At 41.8% G+C, this 27195-nt stretch overlaps 1 protein-coding gene across 22 annotated transcripts in view; it reads right to left on the bottom strand.

Annotated features, from left to right (window-relative positions):
* Positions 1–27195, bottom strand: part of PKNOX2 (PBX/knotted 1 homeobox 2) — a 3670033-nt gene that overhangs the window by 340890 nt on the left and 3301948 nt on the right. The window lies entirely within an intron of this gene.

Genomic DNA, 27195 nt, shown 5'->3' on the forward strand with positions numbered 1-27195 from the left:
TAATTTTGGGAATGTTTGTCAAGGTCTCCTTTCCCTGCTTAGTTGCTCTCATGGTAAGGAACACCTTTTGCTGTTCTGAAGTGTTAATAAAATAGTTACTAAGCTCATCAGAAAATTCCTGAGTGACAATCATTGTATCCTTTTTCTGCTAGAAGGGAAGTAAGTTCCTTAAGTATTCTAAAGGTTTTTATTGGTTTATGAGGGGCTTCCATAATCGCTTCTACTATAATAAATTATTTTGCTCAAAGTTAACAGTTTAGATTTTGCTAGCCTTTCCCTGTATGTTACCTAAAATTTTCCTCATTCTTTCTATGCCACTGGTATTCGAACTGTCTTAGTTTAAGTTTGGCCTTCTTAACCTCTTTCGTGAACCAAGGGACCAATTTGGTCCTAGAACATGTACATTGTCTACTTATCGACACATGAATGTTAGTCACTGGTATTAACAATTTCATGGATTCTCAATTGGCCTCTACGGGAGAGTCACTCCCATCAGATTTAGTCTGCTGGAGTATAAGTTCCATTTCGCTTTTAATGACTGAGTGACCTTATGTGCTACCCTGGTCTCCAATGGCTTTGTAGAAAAAGGTCCAAATTAGGGAGTGTATGCTCAAGCAAGTGGTAGTTGGGCCAAATGCATGTATTTATTTTTATATTAGCCACCTGAATATTCTATGACCAAACCAGGTCCAACATATGACCCTTCATGTAGACTCAGTGATATGTTGTCCAAAGTTCAGGGTCAAAATAGGTCAAAAGCTTTGACGTTTATTGTCTTTGTCTTCTGAATTGTTGCAAAAATTAAAATCCCCTATGACTAATATTTGTGAATATTGTAAGACTAGAGAACAGAGCAGTTCAAAAGTTTTCTCATTATAATTGGCTATATATTATCATACCAGAAAGCATACCACAGATCTTTTGTTAAAATCTGCTTTAAACAGTAAGAGATCTACTACGCCAGCAGATTTATATTATAGCTGAGTTGTCTGGAATTGTTAATTTAAAATGGCTGCTACACCTCCTCTGTCATTGCTTCTACTATTTCTGCAGACGAGTTCTTTGTCAACCAATACTCTGTCAATAAAATTATCTTGGGTTTATGACAAATAATGTAGCTGTGTACTTCCACCCTGTGGTTCACTAGGCAGAGTGTATTTAAGTAAGACAGTTTCATTTTCTTTGCCCGAGAATTCCTACTTGTTTTGCCTAATGAGTAAGCACTTGAGTTACAAGAAGGTTTATATATTTAAACTTAGGCATGTGGGGGATCTCAACAGCTCAAACAGCTTTAACTTATCTTGACATGAAAGTCAGAACTGATCTATATTTATAGATATTTCATCCCCTAGGTATTCATTTCACTGGCATGTGACATAGGGAGTGTTGTGATGTACAGTGGAGGTCATGGGCATCACTTTCTTTGTATTCCAATTTATTTGGTAGCCGAAAAACCAGAGAAACCAGCTGGTACTGAGTTTGCAGGGCCACTGAGCATTAGAAGCATGTCACCTGCACAGAGCAGCAGTTTAAGTTCACCAGCGGAAGTGGTCACTCCCAATATTGTAGTTGAAGATCGAATGGTGATGGCCTTGGGTTCTACAGCCAGAAGAAAGAGCAAGTGGGACAGGGGGCAACCGTTGGGATGGGGACTGGGTTGGATAGAAAGCCTTGCAAAGACCCCATGCAGAGGGAGCTGTGTAAAGCCATCTAACCATATTAAAAAAGCAGGGACCAATACAGAAGCACTGCAGCATGGGAAAGAGGTAGGACCATTCAGACCTTTTCAGCATGTAGGAAGAGTAGCACTTTGTCATTCTTATCTAACTTGGAATATCAGAGAACATGTAAAGGAGTGCATAGATGGTTACAGGAGGAACAACGTGGTACAAAACCCATCTAAGTTTCATGGACAAGAAGATGAACTACTTTGCCCAACCTGTTGGTCAGAACGTTGGCAAGAATCTTCATGTCACAGTTCAAAAGAGAGCTCGATCTGTAGTTGGCACAATGGAATGGATCTCTACCCAGTCAGAGGATGAGCGTTATATGGGCTTGTTAAATTCCTGTCACAAATACCCTGTGACCTTGACTTCATGGAACAGTCCTGAAAGGAGAGGACAGTGATTGACTCAATGATTTGGCAGAATTCCAACAGAAATCGGTCTTTGCTGGGTGCAATCGCAGTTGCCATCGGTTTTAGGGCCTCCCCTACTTCTTCCTGTGTGATGTCTAGGTCTAGCTACTCCTGGACTTGAGCTGGAAGCTCGGGTGGCTGGATGCGGGACAGAAAAGAGCCTTCATTCACAGTATCTTCTTTGTATTCTGACCTATAGAGGTAAAAGTAGAAGGAGGCAAATTTGATATGCTTTGAGATCTGATTTGATGACTAACCTACTGGAGGCATCCTGGATAGCACGGATCACCAACTTGGTCTCCTTTGTCAGAGTTGCAGAGCAAAAAGCCTGCCTGCTTTTTCACCTTGTTAATAATATTAATAATAATAATTATAATAATAATAATAATAATAAGCTTTATTTCGGCCCAAAGCCATAAAAGCAGCATTCATACAAAAGTAGCTAAAAAATACATGTTATGTTTAAGAATATATTTACAACAGATAAAATCATAAATTAATTGGCTACAATCATAAAAGACGCCAAGGGAAAGAGGAAGAAATGCCCCTTTGGGATGATTACTAACAAATCATTTCATATTTTTTAGTTCTTGGAAACAATGACCATTCAACCACAGGCAGGAACCTTCTAATAAGACCCCTCTTAGTAATAATACTCATTCTATAAATCTAAGGACTCCTTATTTATGAAACAGATAACCATTTCAGCCAGTAACCACAGAACAGAGATTGTAATCTGCGAGTTGGGAGGGCTGTTTAGATCTCACAATCCAAGTACATTGCAGGAACCTGGCAACTGCAAATACTACCTTTTCACTAGTGTCGTTTGCTAATATGCGAAGTGACTCCCTGTAGTTCCTGATCCCAAGGAGCTGACATAGGGGGATAATACATTTCCTCCTAGACTTTAAATACCTTGGACAAAAGAAGAGGAGATGGGCCAAAGACTTGACTTCCATTTGACATTAGGGACAGGAACTATTCGTACAGCTACCTTTTTTCCATCTAGAGGTAACAGAGTTCAGTGGCAGGATTCCTGAACTAAATTTAATGAACAACATTTTTGCCTGAGCCAAATATATGTTGTCCATATAATCTTCAAACTTTAGCAGTCATTTCTGATGGAGAAATCACTCTGTTCTATTGCCCAATGACTGTGCTCGCCAAATATGAGTTAATACCGTCTCCCAATAAAGCAGTTTGACACGCAATGCCGTTCCTCTTGTTGTATTCTTTGGGCATCTCCATAGATCCTCCATTTTAATCCAATAGCACAGGTCCTTATTATAATTGAGCCTTGGAATAGATGCCTCTTTATCTAGGGATAATAACTCTAGCATGGCTGTCCTGTATGGCCCCAACTGCTCGGAGGACCACAAACGCACCCAGTACAGGAGGGGTTTCAACGCAATTACTCGATGCATTTGATTTAAGACCAAGTCAAAGCTAAGTGGAATTAGTATTGTGCTAACAGGAAGATGTAGCAGGGAGCGTAAGAACTTATTTCCGATCAGAGTTAAACTTTGTAAATTACAATGACCCCAAAGCTCGGCACCGTAAGCTGTGGCAGTCACTACAGCGGCCTTATACACCGTAAGTGCTGGAGAAAGGGACCGTCCCAATGAGTTCTCTATCCTCCTGCCTACATCACTGACAGCTGCTGTAAGATGACAGAGCTTTTTTCTAATTGTAAAGTCAAAGCAAGATTATCTGTCAATCTTATACCCAGGTGTTAGAAATGGGGTTTTTGGTTGACAGTCAGGTTGCCCTCTGTCCAAGCAAGAACCCTCACTCTAGTCAGGGTAAGTCACACACAATCCAAAATTAGCCTGTGCCCACCCTCTGGTAGCTTGGCACAAGCAGTCAGGCTTAACTTAGAAGGCAATGTATAAAGCATTTGTCCAATAAATCATACAATACCATAACATAACACCACAAAAATACACCATAATGTGTTTAGAAAAATATATAATATTTATCTGGGTATTTGCAGGTCAAAACGATCAAAGATGCAATATGAATTTGTAAAGATATCACTGAAAAGTGATATAAAGTGTCTTAAGTCTTTAAAAAGCAAACAAAGTCTCTTTCAAGCACAAAGTACCTGGTTTGGAGTGGAAAATCTCTGCAAAGGGCCGCAGAAGAAGAGATACGTGGAAAAATAGTGTGTGCGTCGATTTCTCCCCAGCACACACGGACTTGCGTCGTTATTTTTCACGCGGGGAAGTCGTGTGTCGTTTTCTGGCACGCGGACAGTCTCTTTCTATGGGTCGCTGGGATTACCTGATGTCCCGGGTCTGTGTGTGGATTCTCCTGCTTGTTTTCTGGCTGCGCGTCGTTCCGCAGGGCTGTGCGTCGAAGTTTCGATCTCACGGCAGGCGTCGCACCGATTTCTCCTCTAGAAGTCAGGCGGCGTTGTCCTTGCGAGGCCGTGCGTCGAAGTTCCGGTCGTCCCGAAGGCGTTGCGTCGATCAGCATCGGTGTGTGGCATTTTTCTCGCCGCGGAACACGCTGTGCGTCGAAAATTTCGCGCATGAAGTGTCCAAGTGAAAAAGAGAAGTCTTTTTGGTCCTGAGACTTCAGGGAACAGGAGGCAAGCTCTATCCCAGCCCTTGGAGAGCACTTTTACAGCCAGACAAGAGTTCAGCAAGGCAGCAGGCCAACAGCAAGGCAGCAGTCCTTTGTAGAAAAGCAGACAGGTGAGTCCTTTGAGCAGCCAGGCAGTTCTTCTTGGCAGGATGTAGTTTCTGGTTCAGGTTTCTTCTCCAGCAAGTCTCTGATGAGGTAGGGCAGAGGCCCTGTTTTATACTAAATTGTGCCTTTGAAATGGGGGTGACTTCAAAGAGTGTCTAAGAAATGCACCAGGTTCCCTTTCAGTTCAATACTGTCTGCCAGGAACCCAGTAGGGGGTGTGGCAGTCCTTTCTGTGAGGGCAGGCCCTCCACCCTCCCAGCCCAGGAAGACCCATTCAAAATGCAGATGTATGCAAGTGAGGCTGAGTACCCTGTGTTTGGGGTGTGTCTGAGTGAATGCACAAGGAGCTGTCAACTAAACCTAGCCAGACGTGGATTGAAGGGCACAGAAAGATTTAGGTGCAAAGAAATGCTCACTTTCTAAAAGTGGCATTTCTAGAATAGTAATATTAAATCCGACTTCACCAGTCAGCAGGATTTTGTATTACCATTCTGGCCATACTAAATATGACCTTCCTGCTCCTTTCAGATTAGCAGCTGCCACTTCAACAATGTATGAGGGCAGCCCCAATGTTAGCCTATGAAGGGAGCAGGCCTCACAGTAGTGTAAAAACGAATTTAGGAGTTTTACACTACCAGGACATATATCTACACAGGTACAAGTCCTGCCTTTTACCCACACAGCACCCTGCTCTAGGGGTTACCTAGGGCACACATTAGGGGTGATTTATATGTAGAAAAAGGGGAGTTCTAGGCTTGGCAAGTACTTTTAAATGCCAAGTCGAAGTGGCAGTGAAACTGCACACACAGGCCTTGCAATGGTAGGCCCGAGACAAGGTTAAGGGGCTACTGAAGTGGGTGGCACAACTAGTGCTGCAGGCCCCCTAGTAGCATTTAATATACAGGCCCTAGGCACATGTGCACTCTACTAGGGACTTATAAGTAAATTAAATAGCCAATCATGGATAAACCAATCAATAGTACAATTTACACAGAAAGCATATGCACTTTAGCACTGGTTAGCAGTGATAAAGTGCCCAGAGGTCAAAAGCCAACAACAACCGGTCAGAAAAAATAGGAGGAAGGAGGCAAAAAGTTTGGGGATGACGCTGTCAAAAAGCCAGGTCCAACACCAGGTAATCGAATTGCCTGACCTGTTCGATGGGAACGCTCCCTATAGCCATTTCCCCACTAAAAGATTTGTACGGGTTTAGGGCCATGAATTTTGACTTATCTGGGTTAATTTTTAACCGCCTTGCTACACAAAACGTCGCAAAATAATCAAGTTCATTTTGCAATCCCCTTGGGGTTCTTGATATGAGCAAGGTGTTGTCAGCAAACACGAGGATAGGTACAGATAGTCCCTTTATTTAGGAACGCCGTGGTTGCACCGGGCCAACTGGTCCACTGCATCATTGATGTAAAGACTGAACAAAGTTGGGGCCAGGACATACCCTGTCTAACCCCTATTGCTATAGTGATTGGGATGGTAAGATCGCCTCCCTGGGTCCACCTGACTCTAGCATAAGTACCTTCATGCAGATATCGTATCAACCCCAGAAGGTCATTGTCCATACCATAATCATTTAGGACCCTCCAAAGGGACTCCGTGGAACTAAATCAAAGGCTGCCCTCAAATCTATGAAGGCAACGTAGAGATGATCTTGTTTTAGGGTCAGGTACTTCCAACAAAGTGATTTGAACCTAAACACTTAATCCACTGTGCTGACCCTTTTTTTTAATCCAGCGTGCCAATCGGCTAGGATTTGATAATCATCGATCCATGAATGCAGCCTTACCAGAACCTGCTTACAGAAAATCTTTTGGCTGATGTCAATTAAACTTATTGGTCTATAATTTCCTGGAGAGTCTCTGTCCCCCTTTTTATAGATTGGCACAATTGTTGCTCCCCTCCACGTGGGGAGGATTCCTCCCCCCTCTAGGATGGTGTTCCTTAAAATATTTAAATATGGTATCCAGACCACAGGTAGTGACAGATACAGGTCACCCGGTATACCATCAGGGCCCGGTGCGTTTCCCTTATTTAGGGACTTCAGAGCCTGGGTGGTTTCCTCCAGGATAAATCCAGCCAGGTCAGGGCAAAAGGGGCCATATCTGTTGTATGATGAGTTACCATCGACACCCGTAGGTGCTATTCATAGTCGCTTATCATTATACCTTTCTCTATAAATCCCTTCAAAATGGTTCATGGTGGCGAGGCGGCGCTTTAAGGTGTGTAATGCCTGGCTCCTTCCCCTGAGTCAACGCCTCTCTCCTGGCGCAAAGCATGATGGAACCTGGAGTCCTCTCCAGGCAACGGCAGCAGTGATCTGAGTGTCCCGCGCCGCGGTGGTGAGGCTGCGCTTCAAGGTGTGTAATGCCTGGCTCCTTTCCCTGAGTCAACGCCTCCGGGTTCAAAGCACGATGGAACCCTGAGTCCTCTCCAGGCAATGGCAGCAGTGATCTGATCGTCCCGCGCCGCGGTGGCGAGGCTGCGCTTTAAGGTGTGTAATGCCTGGCTCCTCCCCCTGAGTCAACGCCTCCTGGCTCAAAGCACGATGGAACCCGGAGTCCTCTCCAGGCAATGGCAGCAGTGATCTGAGCGTCCCGTGTCGAATGTGCATTGAAATGCCATATTACGTTACCATAACCAAAAGCCTGAAATGTTGGTTTTATGTGTTTAACATTCAAAATAGAGTTTTGTAGGCATTGTGATTTTCTTTATTTGCAGGTGTTTTCCTCTGATTCTACCGACGGTGAAAGGCATTTTGTGTATCTGAGATGGTAGAGTAGGGGAGGATACTTTGGCAAGGACAAAGGAGCACTAACAAACTGTGAGGAAAAGACTACTGTTTTGTGTACCTGGCTCCCAGAGACACTCAAGGTCATCATGATGTTTGATTTGTGGGATGTGAAGCTGATAGTTTTCAAGTTCAACTGCGCAAGGAAGATGGAAAACTACATATGTTGATGACATGGATTTCCTATAGACTAGTTTAGGGTACTTAGATTAATTTGTTTTTTCCAATGATTAAACAAAAAGATTGCAGTTTATAAAATGATCATCCAATCCTGCTTCTCATTGTTTGTATTGCTGCAACTGAAATTCTTGTATGTCTTATGCCTTATGCTTCTACAATTTAATTTCATTTGAAACTTTACTTCACTTTTGGTGGTTTTGTAACTATATAGCATGTTTTTGTAATGAATGTACATAAGTTTTGCTCTCAATTTGCAATAACCTTCTGAATTGTACTCTCCGTCTCTGGGAGGTGATGTGTGACCAAATAAGTTACACTGTTAATTGATTCAAAGTATTTGTTTTTAACTCCCTTTCACCCCTCATGACTCATAGAAAGGTCTGTTGGAAACAGAGAAGCAAGAATATGGGCTACGACCATCATCAGTGTCCACTCCAAAACGCCATAAGTCAAGGACTATCTGCTCAAACTTAACTCAAAACAACCATGGTGCAGGTAAATATTAAATACAGCAGATGAGGCCACCATTAAAAAAAAATGTTGTTCAGTATTAGCAAAGAATAATAACACCCACTAGGGTTCAACACAGACTCTCAGTAACAAATTAGCAAATAGCCAGATTCATAGAATGGGTATTTTGTAACCACTTACCAACCCACAGGGTAAATGTTTACAAACTTCATGCATTTGTGGCTTTACAGCAGCACACATATTGTGGTATCACTGTACAGTGTCAAATGAACCTATGTATCAGGGCAACATTGTTTGTGATGCCTTCAACATTTAGGATGTAAATTGAAAAGTCTGCTAAAATGTAACACTCTTTTCAGCTATGTTGTTATGCAGTGTTGAGCAAAGATCTTGCATGGCAATGCCTGACCACAGTGGAGCTGTGAAAGAAGATATTGGGTGCGTAATAATTAATTACTACACTCTAGAGCATGACACTCGTCACTGTGTTTTCATTGAGTGGTGCCAAACTTTACAGCTTGCAACTGAAGGCTACAGATCATTCCACTCACACATGGCATTGGTGCAGTGCTACCATGTAGTTACTCACCACTGTGGCCTTTCTGTGTATGAACATTTATAATGGTCCAATTTCCCCACTTGCAAGCACAAATTGGCCTTGTTCCTAAGCATATACTAGATCCCCTCCTCCTGTTGAAATCAATGTTCACCATATCACTCCCATCACTTCCTAAGCTTGAGGCTGATTTCTGGAGTCAGGCTGTTGTAGTCACAGGGCTGTGGCATCTCAGAACACCACATAAGATGAAAAAACAAAACAGTCGCTATGGCACAGTCAAATGGATATCATTAGCATTTCAAGTATTATGCGACTATAAGGACAATGGTGACATAGGGCTTCTGCTGGAAATAGATGAATCGAATGCAGACAACCAACATTTCCACTGGGTACTCATAAAGACAGGGGTTTGAAGCACTCCGAGTGAGTAGCTTTTCTTGAGTCTCAATGCCTTTGAGAGGGAAATTAGAGAGACTTTTGGGGTAATTCCTGCACATTCACAAAGCAATGGCAGGGATGTGGAATTCCTATTGCCCAGGACATCTTGGCCCATATTTATACTTTTTGACGCTAAACTGCGCTAACGCAGTTTAGCGTAAAAAAGTTTTGCGCCGGCTAACGCCATTCTGAAGCGCCATGCGGGCGCCGTATTTATTGAATGGCGTTAGCCGGCGCAAGCAGACCGGCGCTGCCTGGTGTGCGCGAGAAAAACCACGTACACCAGGCAGCGCCGGCGTAGGGGGAAAATGGCGCATGGGCGTCTTAAAATGGGGCAAGTCAGGTTACGTCGAAAAAATCGTCGTAACCCGACTTGCGCCATTTATTTTCGACGCCCATCCCCCATCAACATGACTCCTATCATTGTAAAGATAGGAGTCATGCCCCCTTGCCCAATGGCCATGCCCAGGGGACTTCTGTCCCCTGGGCATGGTCATTGGGCATAGTGGCATGTAGGGGGGCACAAATCAGGCCCCCCTATGCCAAAAAAAATTATTAAAAAAAAATAAAAAAATACTTACCTGAATGTCCCTGGGGTGGGTCCCTCCAGCCTTGGGTGTCCTCCTGGGGTGGGCAAGGGTGGCAGGGGGGGTCCCTGGGGGCAGGGGAGGGCACTCTGGGCTCATTTTGAGCCCACTTGTCCCTTAACGCCATGCCTGACCCAGGCGTTAAAAAGCGGCGCAAATGCGCCGTTTTTAGCCACGCCCACTCCCGGGCGTCTCTTTTGCCCGGGAGTATAAATACCACGTAAAGGCCTGGGAGTCATTTTTTAGACGGGAACGCCTCCCTTGCATATCATTAACGCAAGGAAGGGGTTCACGCTAAAAAATGACGCACATTCCGGGAACTTTGGCGCTATTCGCCTCTAACGCCATAGTATAAATATGGCGTTAGTTGGCGTTAGTTTAGCGTCGAATTTGCGTCGAAAAAAACGACGCAAATTCGGCGCAAACGGAGTATAAATACGGCCCCTTGTTTGGGGTCAAGGGCAACAAGTTTTTATGTTTACTTTGTCCTTGGGACAAGTAGGCCCAACCCTCTGCAGCACAAACCCTTTGGCTGCCTGTTTACAGAAAGTGGAACTCTCTGCAGTTGAGGTAATGTGTTTCCAAAAAATAATGCTGTTCGAACTTGTATTTATGGTTCATTATTTGAAAGCCTTCATTATTAGGGTGAGTGCTGTAAATAAATGTTTTAAGGTCACACTTCACTACTGACGTTGGTTCCAGTACAAAAAGAAAAGAAACGTCTATACACATGTTTGAAAAGTTTAGGCTATGAGGCTAAGTATAATGCTCCCAGAATGCTCTCTGATTAGATGCAAATGAAGTGTCATTTAGTAAAATGTTTTGATGCATGCTAGTATTTCCCAAAAATATTTCTAATGGAAAATCAGTGTAACCATTTTCAACACGATTATGGGAAGCATGAAAATAAACAAACACTGACAAAGCCAACTGATCTGACATATTTTTAGAAGTCTTTTAGTTTCATCAATGCGTGTCTTGTTTTGACATGGCTTTTGTAACACTGTATTGTTGTGGGAGCTACCAGGCCCTCAACATTGTAACAAACACTGGCAAAAAAAAACAAAAAACATTTTTGAACTCTAAAAGCACACTTTGCCACCAGTGGCATAACAAAGGCCCCGCAGCCCTCCAGGGGGCCCCTTCAGCACAGCACCTGCCCTGAGTGAGTCTGGATAGGGGGCTCCTCCATGTTCTTTGCAAAGGGGCACCACCCTCCAGTTTAGTTACGTCACTGATTGCCACTGTAGTTCCTGACACTGAACAAAACTACTTTGTGTGCCAATATGCTCCTTGTGGAAGAGCAGAATGCAATCACTCACAGTAAAGCCAGCCGAAAGAGAGAGAAATAGAAGTTTAATAAAAACAAAATGTCTTTGTTAACACCAGACCTAATTAGGGACCAAGACCCACATGTAGGTAGCTTTTTGCATGTCGCAAACAGCGACTTTCGCTGTGTGCGACGTGCAAAAAGCACATTGCGATGCAAAAACCAAGTTTTGCGATTCGGTAACCTGGTTACCGAATCGCAAAACGGGTTTGCGACTTGCAATTAGGAAGGGGTGTTCCCTTCCTAATTGCGACTCGCAGTGCAATGTAGGATTGTTCTGCGAACGCGGGTGCAAACCAATCGCAGTTTGCACCCATTTCAAATGGGTGCTAACACTTTCGCAAAAGGGAAGGGGTCACCATGGGACCCCCTTCCTCATTGTGAATGGCACTGTGAACATTTTTTCAGAGCAGGCAGTGGTCCTACGGACCACTGCCTGCTCTGAGAAAATGAAACGAAAACGTTTAATTTTTCGTTTTTGTAATGCATCTCGTTTTCCTTTAAGGAAAACGGGCTGCATTACAAAAAACAAAAAAAACTGCTTTATTGAAAATCAGTCACAGACATGGTGGTCTGCTGTCTCCAGCAGGCCACCATCCCTGTGAGGGCCACCATTCACAAGGGGGTCGCAAATTGTGACCCACCTCATGATTATTCATGAGGTGGGCATTTGCGAAGCCCTTGCGAATCACAGATGGTGTCAGGGACACCATCCTACATTCGGATTTGCGACTTGCAAATTGCGACTCGCTCTGACTCGCAATTTGCGGGTTGCAAATCTAAACCTACCTACATGTGGCCCCAGATTCTTAAAGAAAGTCACAAAAGTGCACCCATGGTATATGTCGTACCCCTATAAAATATTTGTGAACTGTATTTTAGCATGGGTAAATACGCATGTGTAGATTTGCTCATGTAAAAATCTATTGAGCATTTGCAAGTTCATTTTCCCTCCAGCCACTTTCTTCCCAACCCTGGAAGAAGTTCTAATTCTGCCATTGTCAGGAGTAAATGTACAACCTTTCTTATTAAGGGAAAATATTAGATAGAAGCTGGTGAACATCTTTAAAACATGCAGGTTAGTAGGTTTGCAGACTCAAATGCATTCCAGCCCTGGAACTATTGCTTACTGCTTCCTCCAGCCCCAGTATGCAGATCTGCAGAAAGGTGGCAAAATAAGGAAATTGCTACAGTAGGGATTGAAACTGCAAGTATTCAAGCCCTACTACGGTAGTAGCCCTGGCATAATCAGAGAGGTTATTATCAGAGCTCTTACATAATGAGATTGCTGCCATAATTAGGCGCCACACTACATGGCACCAAAGGGAAAAGTAGATAATTTTACAGGACAAGCAGATTTGAGAAGCAACCTGTCCCCTGGACAAGTAGATATTTTAATAAATTCCACACCCCTGAATGGATAGGATTTTGAAAGGGGAATAGAAGACTGGTGGTGTTGCAGCAAACGTGTGATGCTATTCATCATCTGAGTATTTGAGGAAGTAACATGGACGGGAGCCAAGTGCAGGAAATTCTCATTGTCATCCTGCAAGCTGACAGTAAAGCACAAGTAGTGTTCAATCTGTTGGTGTAATTTCTCAGTGCAGGATTCATTGCCTATTTGTGCGAACAGGTGAACAACTCTTAGGCTTTGCATGATTTCTATGAAGTGGATATTTTGTGCATCATCCAGATTCTATTGTGCATAAGAACTTATCAGGTTTGTGTATCTCTGCCACCCCCTCAACATCTAAGTCACAACCTCATGTATGAGGCCCTAGCGGCACACTATGTCACCAGAGGGTAAATATTTTTGCACTCCAGTGGCTCAGTGTGCCAGCCCATATTTACAACACCTTGCTTGGCTTTTCCTGGTCTTGTAAATATGGACCCCTTTCACGCACAACACTGCATGAAAAGAGTGTTCCATGGGTATTGCCTGGGGTGTTTCCACGCAATACCCATGGAGCCGGAAGGGATCTGATGAGTTTCCAGATTTACAAGTCTGGGAATGTGTCAGATTCCTATGCCACTTAAGGGGTGGCAAAAAAGTGACGCAACGGGGAGAAATATCTTTATGTGTGTGCAGCATTCTACCGAGCACATAGAAAGAGGGGAAAACCTCTTGTGATTGTTTTTGTGCAGGAAGGTGTCCCTTCCTGCACAAAAACAATCATCCTCACAATGCACTATGGTGCAAGGGGGCCTGAGTTGGCGCTAGGCAGCAGTTTGTGCACCTGTGCAGGGGAAGAGGACAGAAATGTGCTGTATCTTGTAGATACAGTGCATTTCTGCACTTTCCCTGTAGCGCAGGACGGCGCAGCAAGACACTTGCTGCGCCGCCCTGCACCACAGGCCTTGCAAATGAGGCCCTCAGTTTCTACAAATGTAAGAGCTGTATGTTTGCCACTGCATCTTCTTTTATCCTTTTCTGCTCCTAAGCAGTCAGCATTGGGTAGGACTAGTAAGGTAGGTGTGCTCATAGTCATGAACGTGAATAAAGCTCAGGGTACATGTCTCCTTGCAGCAACCAGAAGGCTGCTTAGAGTTCCAACTACTTCCTTAAGTAGCGTAACAGATCTTTAAGTGTATCAGCCACTAATCTCCCAGTCCTACCCTCTTGTGTCTGCTGGCTCTTTAAGGACATCGCTGTGGGCAAAACTAATAAAATGGGACTTTGCACCAGCTAAAATAAGGCTGTGACTTTCACAGAACCTTGATCTCTGAAGCATCACACAAAGCCTGGGCACAGACATACACTCTTCAGTCTTGCAGAGTGGCTAGCAGAACCTAAAATAGGGGCAGTGTTGCCGACCAATCAGGATGTGTGCAAGCCCACCCTGTCTTCACCCACTGCTACATGGGCCCTGACACTTTGCCTGTGAGTATGAACCAGAGACAGCCTGAACAGTGGCAGCCTCAACTCTCCAAATCCTAACAGCGCTGGCACTGACATGGATGGTTCATAGCTCTCTAGGAATCGGAAGTCATCAGTTGGCAGCCATGTTGTGTAGCATGTGGCATCCCCGGTTTGCGGGTGAACTTGATTGCTACAAATGCCCTGATGAAGGCAAATAAATCATTGTTTCAGCATCTTATTGGCTCACTTCATGGACATGTGCATTATTACACATTTTCTCTTTCCTGTTTATATAAGTGTTAAAAGTGACATACAAAATAACAGGATAGGTTCACAGGGAGGCATGTTAATTCAAAACAGCTAGACTCTTAGCTGTCTGAATTAATGATGATTTCTGGGATGCACATAGTGACATACTCATTGACTGCATCTTTCTCAAAATAAAATACTAGAAGAGGAAAAAATTAGATAGTTGATTTGGATCCACGAGTGACTTTGCCTCCTTGTAGCCTCACATTATTACAATGAAATCAGCAGGTCTGAAGACACATAGGATACAGGTGTGTGCAGAGAGTCCCACCTGGTCACGCAAAACTGCACAGAAGCTAGATTGACCAGGATATGATAAGATGCCATTGGCTAGGACTTTAGGGGCCATCTACTATCCCCTGTGTCTTTAGATGGCATTTACGAGTGGTTATAGTATGGAGTAGAGGTGATGTGTGGTGGTTGGCTATGAGTATCTCACCTTGAAAGACAGTCCTAGTATCGTAGATGCAGCATGCCAGAACTCTGGGAAGCACTTTTAGCATTCGAGGGACAATTTATCTTCACATATGACTTAACTCATGATGCTGGAATTACACATTCAATTGCAGCAAGAGTAGGCAAAGGGGCACCTGTGGGGGTCCTTAGTGGCTTTGTTTGTTCAACTGGTGGCTCCTAAGGAAAGGGGAGACCTCTGATTCATAGCAATTTGTTGTTGCCTGTCATACCTACTACGGTGTGTATGAGTATGGTGAAGTTGACATGGTGAGCCACATGAGGTTTCAGTGCTCCAGTGACTTACTATATTGCCTTGCAGAAGGAGGATTGTGGGCAGTAGAGTATTTCTCTTGTAGCTCTCTGAAAAGCACCAGTGGCATAATATGTTTATGTATATAGGTGCTTTAGTTGTTGTAGCACCATGAGTAACATTCTGCTTGGGTATGTCTGATATAAAGACACTTCAATCAAATTCCTTTTACTTCAGTCTTTATTCTTTCATCTCTACTGCCTCAGCAACAGTTCTCCACACAGCTGCTCTTCTAGCTCCTCAACGTTCTACTGTCAACTCCAGCCCAATAACTGTCAGACTCTACCATTCTAAGGGGAAGGGGAGGTGGAACATACTACTTCTATCGGTGTAAATATTAAACTCCTATTAGGATAAACTTATTTATATAGAACAATATATATATATATATTTAATTAAAACTGCGATACAACACATCTTCCCTTCTAACAAAACTAGAAATAGTACAGTCATCTGCTATCATTCATTACAGTTCATTATACTCAAGTAGTAATCTCGTAATCTTTATGCCAAACAGGAGGTTTAATTCGTCGGCTATATGTTCTTTTCTCATAACCTCCTTCATTGCGATTCTGTGGAACTTCCTCACTTCCTTCCGCTTCCTCAGGATTGCTTTCAGTCTTTTCTACACCCGGTGGCTGTTTGACGATCCTATCCATGCTCCAACACTGTCCATTCTCTAATACAACTACATTTCTTTTTACTTTGGCAATATTGAATGGGCCCATAAACTTGGTGTCTCTCACATTTGACCTCATTCCCTTCAATGGATTTTTAACATACACTCTGTCCCCTACCACCCACTGTTGTTGTTTCGTACCATGTTTCTTATCATACATTCTTCTGTATTTATCTTGGTGCAGAGATAATTTAAGTTTGATATGAGGGGTTGCAGGTTCACTCTTCTCTCCTCCACCTAACCATGAGGGAAAGAATTTTGTGCTTGGTTTTCTGCCTTTTAGCGCAGAAAACGGGGAAACTTTAGTGATTAAATTTGGAGTTGTATGGTATGCCCATAACATGTCTCTGATAGCATTTTCCACACTCAAATGATTAACACTAGCTAACTGTATGCATTCCTTGATCATACGATTGGTTCTCTCAATCAGACCATTTGCCCTTGGGCAATACAAAGCTGTAGTGAGGTGATTTATACTGAGAGATGCAAGGAAGTCTTTCATTGCTAAAGAAGTCAACTGAACCCCATTATCAGTAATAAGGGTAGCTGGTATGCCCTCAACAGCAAACACATCCTTGAGGAAATTTATCACTGATTCAGTTGTGATTTGGTTAACTAATTTTGCATTTATCCAATGCGAGTGGTAGTCAATTAATACTAAGGCAAAGCGTTTGACTACTCCTGTCATGTTGATTGGCCCAATGATATCTAATGCCAGTTTGGACCAAGGTTTGTCAGGGATGGACACAGGAGAAATTGGGGTTTTGCGAATCAATTTCGTTTTATCACTGCGTGCACATATGGTGCAATCTTTGACTTCTGTTTCAGTCATGGAGTCCATATTAGGGAACCAGTACCGTTCCCTAATACGTGATTTTGTTAGGCTTCTGCCCAGATGGCCCTCATGAGCCAGCCTAATGATTTTGTGTCTTAAACTTGCAGGAGGTATTATTTTATCATTCCTAAATACACAATTTCCTATTTCATTTATTTCATATCTCACCTCCCAGTAGCTTTTAATAACTTCATCCAGAGTCTTCCTGGATTCAGGCCATCCTTCCTTGGCTCTCAGTTTTAGCAAGGATAGAGATTCATCTTTTTGACATGCTGAATTCCATTCATCTTCATTGATAGAAGATGTAGAAACTACCAATATAGGATATTCTGGAGTATCAAAGTCTTCTACTACATCCAACGGAACTCTAGATAGAAAATCCGCAGCCAAATTTCTATTGCCAGGGAGGTACTCAACCTTGAAACAGAAGCTTTCAAGGCCCAAGGTCCACCTCGCAATCCTTGGAGTGCTGTTGTAAAATCCCTTAGTGGAGAATACATAAACTAAAGGTTTGTGGTCTGTGCGTATGGTAAATTGTGTACCCCAAAGAAAAAATTTAAAATGTTTAACAGCCCAGAAACATGCCAGAGCCTCTCTTTCAATGACTGAGTAATTGGATTCAGCTTTGCTTAGAGCCCTTGATGCAAAAGCCACAATCCTCTCTTTGCCATCAATGACTTGTGATAGTGTAGCCCCCAAACCCAATTTACTGGCATCTGTGGTGAGAATAGTTTTCCTTTCATGATTAAAATTACAAAGATATGGTGCTGATAAAATGGCCTGTTTAATCTTTTCAAATGCATAATCATGACATTCCCTCCATTTATAAGGTATGTGACTCTTAAGTAACTCTCTGAGATCATATGATGTATCTGAGAAGTTTTTGACATATTTGGCCATATATTCAGTGAGACCCAGAAATGACTTGAGTTCATCCTTATTTTTGGGCGCCTTTGCTTTTTTAACTGCCTCTACCAGGGAAGTTTTAGGTTTAAAACCATCTCTCGATATTGTATACCCTAGATAATCTACAGAACTCACACCAATCTGGCATTTTTCCTTCTTTAACGTTAAGCCTGCTGTTTTCAGTATATTCAGAACCCTCCTCAGGTTTGTGTTGTGTTCCTCAACTGTCGCCCCATAAATTAAAATGTCGTCCTGGAAACACAAAGTTTTAGGAGTGTCTCCTAAAATATGCTGCATGATTTTCTGAAACACTGCAGCAGCCGACGCCAGCCCGAACGGCATCCTATTGAACATAAAGGAACCCATAGGGGTGGTAAATGCCGTAAGCCACTTAGAATCTGGGTGAAGTTCTACTTGATGATATGCACTGGAAAGATCCAGCACCGAGAAACATACTGCATCTCCCATGGTACTTAAAATCTCATGGATTATAGGAAGAGGGTGTCTTTCTACCCAAATATTCCTATTCAGGTCTCTTAAATCAATACATACCCTGATGTCTTTTGAATTACTTTTCCTAGCAATCACAATGGGGGATAACCTTTCAGAGCTGTCAATAGGTTGAATTATGCCTTGAGATTGCATTCTGTCAAGTTCCTCCTTGAGCGCCTGTTTCAGTAAATGGGGTATCGGTCTGGTTTTGTGTACGGTAGGCTTTGATTGGGGTTTCAACTTGATTTTGTGCTGAAATCCTGCTAATAAACCCAATTTTCCACTAAAAACTTCTGGGAATTCCTGAAAAATTTGTTCTTTTGAGTTGGGTTTGTCAATGATCAAAACTTGTTCTGGATTGTTTGGATCCAACTTAATCCCCAACTCCTTCTGATGCTGCCAGCCCAAAAGACTCGATCCCTCCTTTACAACATAAACCTTCCCCACAGTGGATCGACCCTTGAATGAAATAAGTGCTCTGAACATTCCTTTAAGAGGAATAGGGTCCTGGTTGTAACCTTTGGGGTTAATATCTGGTTCCGTTAAGCTGGTCACAATTCCATCATCAATTTTGTCAAGGTTCACAGCATTAATAATCGTAAAAGGGGAACATGAGTCAGCAAAGACCTTAACCGGGTTGCCATCAATGAAAATTTCACATTCTGGATACTGAAAAGGAATTACTTCTTTATCATTCACCTGTAATATAATTTTTTTAACTTCTTGATGATTTCCTTCTACATCCTTGCCATCATATGGTCTTTCTGGTCTTGACATATCCCTACACACTCTAGCAAAATGCCCTTTTTTGTTACATTTCCTACAAATGGCTGTTCTTGCTTGGCAACCAGTTGAATTCGCTAAATGGTTGCTGCTTCCGCAACGAAAACATTTTAGATTAGGATTTACAATCTTGTTTTTTTGAGGTATTTTATCTATGTCTCTAATTTTGAGAATGTTGTCTTCTTCTATGTTTCCTTTGATTTCTGTGACCTGATCTGGAGCAGATGGACATCTAATTTCCTGTAAGCATATAGCAGTATGCTCAATGGATTTAGCAATTTCAATTGCTTCATGTAAATCAGGTTGCTTTTGTAATAGCTTCTCTTGAATTTTTATATTACTGGTGCAACGAACTAATTGATCTCGAATGAGTGAATCATTAAGCCCCCCAAAATTGCATAAAGTACTTAATCCTCTCAAAGCAGCAATATAGTTGGTTATACTTTCTTGCTTACTTTGATTGCGAGAAAAAAATTTATGACGCTCTAAAACAACATTTATTCTGTCTCCAAATTGTTTTTCTAATTTCATGTATGTGGTGACATATTCATCCCGCACCTGATCTTCTGGAATATTAGGTTCAGGCAAGGATTCGTAAATTTTCCTACCATGTGTTCCTAAATTGTGTAATAAAATATGCTGTTTTCTAACTGGATTAAATCTGTCACCCCCAATGGCAATTAAATATGATTCAAATATTTTGAACCATTCTTTCCATGGAGAACTAGGTTCTCCAACCTCATTTAAAAACGGAACAGGTTGGGACATACCTGCAGCAGCCATCATGAGTACAGATTCCCAGGTAAATAGGGTAAGTCAAATGCAATTCACCTTAACACTAACTAAATACACTATAAAATATTATTGAAGTAACAGTTATGCAGTTATCATCAGTACAGATTCACAGATAAATAGGGTAATTCCAAGGTAAATCCCCTTATCAATAATTAAATACACATAGAAATTATTGAAATAACAGTAGAGAACAACCAAAATGTAAAGAGTAGGTTTTGTAGCAAAATTAGAGGAAAGAGCTCAAGCAACACACTTCCCACCATGCACCTCAAAAATGAAGAGAACTGTGCCTGTCAGCGTTTCATTACAGATTCCCAGAATGTACCCAGAAAGTGATTGTGAGCGCTTGAAAACGAAGTTCCAGTCAGATTTTCTTTGAATGCACTTCAGATTTCTGGGTTTCAGGTAACCGAGATTTATTTAAAATGTTTTGGTGCACTGCCAGCAACAGAAATGTGAGGATACTCGTTCCGCAGTTTACCGCGCCTTCCACATTACCATATTGGTCTGTATTTGTTTTCCTTTCTGGTTCGAAATGCAGCTTGTAATGTAATTAATTCCGTCTTAAATGCCAGTTCTAAAATCTTTAAGGCAACAGGAAAACAGCCTTTAATTTAATCATATTGTTGTGCTGCCAGGAACAGAATGCTGCTGACATGAAGACACACGATCATTGCACTTTACCGCACTGCATGTGCTTATTATTTTTATATTTTCTTTCCTCTGTGAAATGCCACTTGAAAAATTACAGCCTGGAATACTTTTCTTGTTTTGTGTCAACGCTTAGATGAAATACTGGTTAAAAGCTGGATTGAATTTCAATGCTTCCGTTTTCTTTCCTAAAAACGTTTTCACTTTGTTATTTCAGTGTTCTCTGTCAGCGCAGGAAAGGTCAGTAAGGTTAAGTGTTCCGATCGAAGTTTAAGTCTGTGTGCTGACGTGAGAAATTTGAAAAATGGATTGAATTGGAGTAAATAGTGTCCTGGTTCCGAAAGTTAAAGTAAGGCACAGGAAGCGCTAAGGCGAAATGGCACGCTTATGTTCAGCTAGAGTATTCTTTAAAGTAATAACAGTACCTTAAGATAATTAAAGTTGCTGAAGGGTTATCCAAAAGGGGTAGAGATGAGAGTGCCCCCTTCCGCACGTAACTCGTCGCCAGTGATATAAAGACACTTCAATCAAATTCCTTTTACTTGAGTCTTTATTCTTTCATCTCTACTGCCTCAGCAACAGTTCTCCACACAGCTGCTCTTCTAGCTCCTCAACGTTCTACTGTCAACTCCAGCCCAATAACTGTCAGACTCTACCATTCTAAGGGGAAGGGGAGGTGGAACATACTACTTCTATCGGTGTAAATATTAAACTCCTATTAGGATAAACTTATTTATATAGAACAATATATATATATATATTTAATTAAAACTGCGATACAACACAGTCCTTTCGAGACATTGAAATTAGGATATCACTGATAATACCTTTGTAGAATTTAATCTCACTATTCATTCCTTAGAGGTGTAGTACTGGAGTGTTGTCCTAGGCCTGAACCGTCTTTGCCTGTGTCCTAAACGCCTCCTAGTCTCCTCCTTATAAATATGCCAGGCAAAAGTGGATGATCATCAGATTAATGTATTTTTTTAAAGGTTGCGTGCCTCGCTGTAGTCTATTGAGAACAGTTTTGCCATGCATTACAGGTGAGGGGTCTGTTTTGGTACCATAAGCTATATTTTTATGGTGTTTGCACATGTGCCTGTGCCCTGGTATACGCTACCAGTGTATGAATAGTTATACTTAAGATTTCCGCTTTCAGTATGTATTTGCTACTTTGTGTTATTCTGTTCTTTACATAAAGTGCAAAACTCTATTATGTTTTTGCTTTCTGTATTTGCTTGCTCTGAATGAAAGCTAAATTTTGATCCATATATCTTTGTTTGTATGTCACTATAAAACACACAGCAAGAGTTTAATAAATGGGGGGTTTGATGGTTTTCTTAGACATTCTTAATGTGATTTATATTTTGCAGTGGCCTGTGCCAACCTCCAGTTCAATAATCCAGGCCTTAGTGCATTTTTGGTTATTTTTTTTGTTTCTTGATGCTTATGATTGCTCGCTCTCCAGAAAGCATTTCACGTAAATATTTTGTTAATTAAACAACTTATACCCAGATTTATCGAGGTTTTGTGTTGTCCTTGCAGCCTGCAAGGGTGACGCAAAAGCTAAGTGAGATTTATCGAGCCACACAAGGCCACCTTGAGTGGCCCTGCATGGCTTGATAAATATAGGGTAACGCAAGGCACCATAAATTGCTGCCTTGTTTTACTCTGGTAAGCAGGAGTTCAAATGGTGGAGCGTGGATGCTCCCACGCATACACCCATGCATTTTGCCACATTCCCAGATTCACCATTAGTGGTAGCCCTGGGAATGCGTCAAAATGCTACACCTCCCCAGGTGAGGAGAAATATCTTTATTTTTTCTTGTTTATTTCTTCTTTCTCTGTGTGCTGCATTCTGCGGTACAGAGGAAAATGCCTCTCAGTATTGTTTTTGTACAGGAATGTGTCCCTTCTTGCATAAACACAATCTTGCCTACAATGCAGGGACCCCTGCACCATGACAAGAGTAGTGCCTGCACTGGCACTAGGCAGCCAAAAGAGTGCCAGCACCAGCACCAGCACCAGCAAAGGAGAAGAATTTACCATATTATGGTAAATACTGTGTATTCTGCCCTTTTTCTTTCATGTAGGGCAGCGCAGCAAGGTGGCTTGTTGCGTTGCACTCCGTGAAAGATTGATAAATGTGGCCCCTAGTATTCAATTCATGGGGGCGAACACGGGAGTAATAGCATCAGCGGGTCTTCTTTGCCTCTTGTGTTTTCACTAAATGATAACATGAATTTTCACAACTGTCTTCATCATGCTCATTTCCTCTTCTCAACTTCGGCGAAGTGGTGTTTGCTTGTTTGAGCCCCTACTGTCGTTCATGCCGAAACACACATTAGACATTATGGTGCTCGAGAAAGCAGATTTTATTAAACAATTTTTGCTTACCTTAAAAATAATTTTACAATCGTCAAAACCATTCGTTTGTGCTCTATTTAAAGTATTATTGAAACATCTGCCATGAAAAGTAAAACGAACTAGAGAACAAACACATGCCATTGTGTCGGTTTCCAAGAAGCTATAGTCAGCAAAGGTAGACAGCGTTCATGACAGAGTCGACAGCAGTCCTTGGAGAAGCATCTTAGAAGCGTCGTGTGTGTGTGTGGGGGGGGGTGGGTGGGGGGGCAATAAAGTTTATGGAGCCTGGTCGTGATGCGAATTTCTGCTGAAGTGGCTCAAGTAGCAACCTGCTGAGGCAAATGTCGCAGACTGCAAGAGTATAGTTGAAGACCGGGTCATTTACCAAGGAAATGGGCTCCCCGGGAAGTTCTTTGCTAAGTACTTGCTCGTCTCTTGATTGCATTGCCTTAGTCATGGGCACTAAGGGTGAATGTCTTGGCAGAGAGCAGCGTTCACCTCATGAGTACAGGATACGGTCTTGCACACCTCAGCAAATAAACCAGGCTAGGACATTTTAATATTCTCTATAAGATTCCAGCAGACATTAGCAATTTCCCAGTTATTCAGTATGTGCCACATCTCGCACTAGCAACAACCAGAGTCATTCACAATAATGCTGTACTAAGTTATCAACAGCATATCTAAAAAGCTTCTGTTTATACGTTACTGTATCATTACTCTCCACAAGGAAAACAAGCATTTGCAATGCACTAGGGTCTCGCATTTGTCGGAGCTACAGCTGTTCACAGTTGTAAACTCCCAACCGGATTTTTCTTGCATAAAAAAAAAAAACAGCGCGATCCTGCTGCTACAGTTCACACTAATAATACCTATTGGCAAAAGTGCAATTAACTGAGTAACAAGGTCGATAGTATGGGAAGCGCTCGACTTCTGCCCAGCGAAATCGCGATGCGAAAACAGAGAAAAAGTAGTCCACAAACCAAGCGAGCCTCGCATGTTTTCTGTACTTGGTCGCTGCGCTCGATGAGGGCTAACCACCGGAAAAGGCATGACGTATGCGTGCCTTCCACTAATCAAAAGAAGCGGATTCTAACAGGCAAGCAAACTTGCCAATGAAACACAGTGACGTGACGTCGACGGGGCTCCGAGCCCTTTTCTATTACCTAAAGCATCTCGCTAGCGATACGCATGCGTGAGCGCATGCAACGCAGGCTCAACCCTAAAAACAACAATAAGCCGCAGGCACATGTTAAAACAAGCAGTGGCAAAGCCGCTCTGTCTGATGCTTGCTTTATTTTGTCATAGTTTTTTAAAAACTTTTTGGGGGAAGCTACTGGCCCCTCATCAATCTAACAAAACATTGGCTAAAATCAAAACCAGTTTTGGTTTCAAAAAGCACATACTGGGAACTACTTTGTGTGTGCAAGTCAGTGGTATAACAAAGACCGCCGTATCCTCTACAGTGCAGGGGGCTCTGAGCTCTAGAGGGTCCCTTCAGCACATCACCCTGGTCTGAGAGCTCCTGAGTGAGTGCGGAGGGGTTGAGCTTCCATGCTCTTTGCAGGGTCCCCCCTTCAGTTTTGTTACGCAAAGGGTGCAAGTGCTGTTTTTGAAAGAGTAGAATAACATAATTCACATTAAAGTCAGGTAATAGCTGAAAGAGGCCAACCAATTGCCACATGCTTTATGGTGTGGGGTGTAAGAAAAATGTGAATGACACAATAACAGACGAACAGCCAAAGAAGACTTGCTGAAACCCTCTATAGGTAAGAATATTATACATATAATCTTAGTAAACTCGAAAGGTATCGGCGAATTACAGACCTCTGAAGCCCTTAAAAAGCCAATAGATCTTGTGCTGCCTCCCAGCATTTTGGCTTTCTCAATTCTTGTTTTGTTTTCACACTGTTTGTTAAAAAAATACTTTTTTGAGAAGCTGCTGGGCACTCACTTATGTATAAGAAAATGGCTAACAGCAAACATATTTTTTGGTTTAAAAAAGCACAAAGGGCCTTGGCAGTCGCTGGCACTAACGGGAACTACTTTATTTGTGGATATGCTTGGTGTGAAACAACAGAATGTTAGCACTCAGAGTGAAGTTAGCCAGTGGTTGAAGTGGGCTGTTCCAGGCTATATGCTGTAGAGGTCTGAAGAAAAACTTACTGACCAATGAATGCAGAAGGCTGGCTGACAGCTCATAGTCCCTTATAAGTGTGTGCGATGGTGAAAGCTTTGTGCTTGCACATGAGAGATACTGGAGATTTACTAAGATAACTAACAGCTGTAATATGGCATGATGATTATAAACTGGTAACAATCAATGTGGTGTCCTTATATACTTCAAGAAAGCATGAACTAAGATTACACGCATGGACATATTTTTTCTCAAGCAAAGAGTTCTTGGAGAGTTGAAAAATTCTAAAATGCTTTTAGAAATGACTGGTCGTGTCTCAATAATAATGTATTTCTTCTCAATCACCAATTGTTTAAACAAAACTATGAAACTGTGATGGTGATATATTTTTTGCCCAGTTATGCAAATCTCAGCATGGGTTGGTGGGAGAAAGAAGTGGCCTAGGGACAGAAACATGAAAAGTTTTTTTTGTGGGCAAGATACATAGACAACCTTTTTATCATTTGGAGTGGAAATTCACAAGAATTTTAGATCTATTTAAAGAGTCTGAATAAGAATGTATGGGGTTTCAAGTTCAGACATACCATAGACAACAAACATTTTTTTTTTTTTTTTTAGACATTACAAATTATGTACAAAGTGGGAAATTAGAAACTACCCTATACAAAAAACAAACCTCTACCAATTCGATTTTACATGACTCTTTCTCATCCACAATCATTATTGAGAAATATTCTGTACGGACAATTTTTAAGATTAAAAAGAAATTGGTCCAGCATCTAGGATTTTGAAAATAAATGTGAAGAAACATGTCAACACTTCAAACATTGAGGTTACAATAATGGATGAGTCCAAAGAAGATATGAGAGATCCACATTAAAAACTAGGATGGACAAGTACATTTCTAACAAAGGAGAAGAAAGTATGAATTCAATGGATGGTGAAATAAGGCTCCTAATTACATACAGCAAGGACAGCCAACAAATCAGAACGGTCTTCCAAAAACACTGTCATATTATCAAACAAGTTCCTGATATAAAAGCAAAACTAAGATCCACTCCATCAATCACTTAAAGTCATCTTTGCTAAAGAATAATTAAATATAGGCTATTTTGAAGATAAACAACATTTGACATGGTTGACATATCAAAAAATGGCATGAAACACAAAAGGCATGCAAAATTGAAAAGAGCATGAGCAAAATAATTGACAAAAATGGCCAGAGTAATAAGAGTAATCAGAGAATAATGTGTGAGACAGGATTCATTATTATATATATATTTTGGAATGCAAACGTGATCTGAGATATGTGGGAAGCACTACTTGCCCACTGAAATAAACGGTTTCTGGAGGATAGAAGAGGAATAGAGAACAAAACTTCAGCATGTGCCTCAGCAAAACTTATAATGAGATCTAATGACGAAAACAACTGGGGAACCATGCTATATTACAGGATTGAACATATTATTAAAAATGAAAGAGGTGGAGATAGAACAAGAGTATTATGTCAGCAGGAGTTCCAAGACATCATCAGATTGCAGGCAGCGATTTGGATTAATATCATTTTACAATTGTAATGAATTGATGGAATTATAAGACTTCACAGGAAAGGCCATGAATTAAGAAGTTGAATCATGATGGACCATCATGACTGACGTTGGTGAAAATTTGTGAAAATTCTGTTGGTCAAAAGTTACATTTAATTATTCACTGTGAAACAGAATGATATAGAGAATTTAATGACAGTCGCAGATCAGCTTTTTCTCTTTTCCACAGCATTTAGGTTTTATTTAGGGAGCTAAGCTCCTTACCACAATTATGTTAATACATATTTCACATTGAAACTTATACAATTATATACTTACTGTCCTCATAATATTCTGTGTTGTCTGACCAGAAAGAAATAAAGGAGGAGCTCATTGAAAGGCTAACTCAACATAAGATGCTCCCTGTCTGCAAGAGACCCTTGGCCAGGTGATAGTTATGAGAGGACCTCAAAATGAAAGGGACCATGGATTCATGTCAGAGGAAAACTCTGTTCGAGATGTTAAAGGGGGTAAAAGAAAGAGAAAGTCCAAGCACCTTGAGAGGGAAGCTATACCTTTTAAAAGAATGGGAGGTCCAAGCGCCTCAATGAAGATGGAAGGTCTCAGCACCTCAAAGAGAATGGGATGTCTAAGCTCCTCGCAAAGTATAGGTGTCCTCAGTGGCACAAAACTGAAGGATATCTGATGCGAGCAAGGAACGTTTTAAAGGCTGAATGATCAAGGCTGGATATACAGGATAAGGTGTGCCTCACCCCGAATTTAGGCCCAGAGCGCATCACATTTCTGTTCAAGCTGGCTAGAGACCTGAGAAAGGGCCTTGGGAGGTCCCTTAAATGATTTTAAGATTGTCTTCTTGATGTTGTCAGACCCCT

The sequence above is a fragment of the Pleurodeles waltl genome, chromosome 3_1 (assembly GCF_031143425.1).
Source record: "Pleurodeles waltl isolate 20211129_DDA chromosome 3_1, aPleWal1.hap1.20221129, whole genome shotgun sequence".
In the NCBI taxonomy this organism is placed as follows: domain Eukaryota; kingdom Metazoa; phylum Chordata; class Amphibia; order Caudata; family Salamandridae; genus Pleurodeles; species Pleurodeles waltl.